Source organism: Hyla sarda, chromosome 9 (assembly GCF_029499605.1).
Source record: "Hyla sarda isolate aHylSar1 chromosome 9, aHylSar1.hap1, whole genome shotgun sequence".
Classification (NCBI taxonomy): Eukaryota; Metazoa; Chordata; class Amphibia; order Anura; family Hylidae; genus Hyla; species Hyla sarda.
Genome location: NC_079197.1, coordinates 174,855,992 through 174,858,432, shown reverse-complemented (window position 1 = coordinate 174,858,432; position 2,441 = coordinate 174,855,992).

Sequence of the window (2,441 nt, the reverse complement as noted above, 5' to 3'; positions counted from 1 at the left end):
CATTATAACAATCACTGAGGATTTATACAGAAGAGACGGATCCTGATGTGTCAGGTGAATCGGCAGAGGACGGACCTGAGGTGCTGCGGAATTTCCAGCAGAATTTCAGCACCTACTACTGGAACACAAGGCATGCCCCCCCCCCCCCCCCCCCCCCCCCCCCCTTCTCATGTCACATAAAAAAAACTGTTTACAACTATTTCACTACCGATATGTACTAGGGCAGTGGTGTCCAAACTGTGGCACTCCAGCTGTTGCAAAACTACAACTTCCAGCATGCCCGGACAGCCGTTGGCTGTCCGGGCATGCTGGAAGTTGTAGTTTTGCAACAGCTAGAGGGCAGCAGTTTGGACACCACTGCCCTAGGGTCATGTGAAAAGTTTTTATTGGTGGTGGGTGGGGGGGGGGGGGGGGTCTGAGTGTTCAGAAGAACAAACCCCGAGAAGTCCACGTACTCCTCTCCCTGCTCTGCGTCACATGATCAAGAGACTATAGACTTACATAGAATGTGTCGGCAGATAAGAACCATTTGGCCCATCTACTCCCCAATAATCTGAATCCTGTGAATAGTCCCTGGCTCTCTTATATAAAGGATAGCCTTATACCTATCCCTATCTTATATGAAGGATAACTTTATACCTATCTTATGACGGATAGCCTTATACCTATCTTATATGAAGGATAGCCTTATACCTGTCTTATATGAAGGATAGCCTTATACCTGTCTTATATGAAGGATAGCCTTATACCTATCTTATATGAAGGATAGCCTTATACCTATCTTATATGACGGATATAGCCTTATACCTATCTTATATGAAGGTTAGCCTTATACCTATCCCTATCTTATATGAAGAATAGCCTTATACTTATCCCTATCTTATATGAAGGATAGCCTTATACCTACCCCATGCATGTTTAAACTCCACTGTATTTGCAGCAACCACTTCTGCAGGAAGGCTATTCCATGCATCCACTACTCTCTCAGTAAAGTAATACTTCCCGATATTACTGCAGAAACCTTTCCCTTCTTATTTATAACTATATCCTCTTGTGGTAGTTTCTTTTATATATCTTCACCTCCTTTACCGTGTTGATTCCCTTTATGTATATAAAGTCTATCATATCCCCTCTCTCTTCTATACATGTTAAAGGGGTATTCCAGGGAGAAAAAAAATTTTTTTTTCTTTTATATCAACTGGCTCCAGAAAGTTAAACAGATTTGTAAATTACTTCTATTAAAAAAAAAAAAATCTTAATCCTTCCAATAATTATCAGCTGCTGAAGTTGAGTTGTTTTCTGTCTGGTAACACTGCTCTCTGCTGACATCTCTGCTTGTCTCGGAACTGCACAGAGTAGAAGAGTTTTGCTATGGGGATTTGCTTCTACTCTGGACAGCTCCTGAGACACGTGTCATCAGAAGAGCACTAAGACAGAAAAGAACAACTCAACTTCAGCAGCTCATAAGTACTGAAAGGATTAAGATCTGTTTAATTTCTGGAGCCAGTTGATATATATATTAAAAAAAAAATAAAAATTCTGGATAACCCCTTTAAAAGGTCCTTTAACCTTTCCTGGTAAGTTTTATCCTGCAATCCATGTTTTTAGTTTTAGTATCTTCTCTGAACTCTCTCTAGAGTATCTATATACTTGTGGAGATACGGCCTCCAGTACTGCGAACAATACTCCAAGTGAGGTCTCACCAGTGTTCTGTACAGTGGCATGAGCACTTCTCTCTTTCTACTGCTTATACCTCTCCCTATACATTCATGAGCACTTCTCTCTTTCTACGGCTTATACCTCTCCCTATACATCCATGAGCACTTCTCTCTTTCTACTGCTTATACCTCCATGAGCACTCCTCTCTTTCTACTGATTATTCCTCTCCCTATACATCCATGATCACTTCTCTCTTTCTACTGCTTATACCTCCATGAGCACTCCTCTCTTTCTACTGCTTATACCTCTCTCTATACCTCCATGAGCACTCTTTCTACTGCTTATACCTCTCCCTATACATCCATTAGCACTTCTCTCTTTCTACTGCTTATACCTCCATGAGCACTCCTCTCTTTCTACTGATTATTCCTCTCCCTATACATCCATGATCACTTCTCTCTTTCTACTGCTTATACCTCCATGAGCACTCCTCTCTTTCTACTGCTTATACCTCCATGAGCACTCCTCTCTTTCTACTGCTTATACCTCCATGAGCACTCCTCTCTTTCTACTGCTTATACCTCCATGAGCACTTCTCTCTTTCTATTGCTTATACCTCTCCCTATGCATCCATAAGCACTTCTCTCTTTCTACTGCTTATACCTCTCCCTATACATCCAAGCATTCTGCTAGCGCTTCCTGCTGCTCTATTACATTGTCTTCCTACCTTTAAATCTTCTGAAATAATTTCTCCTAAATCCCTTTCCCCAGATACTGAGGTC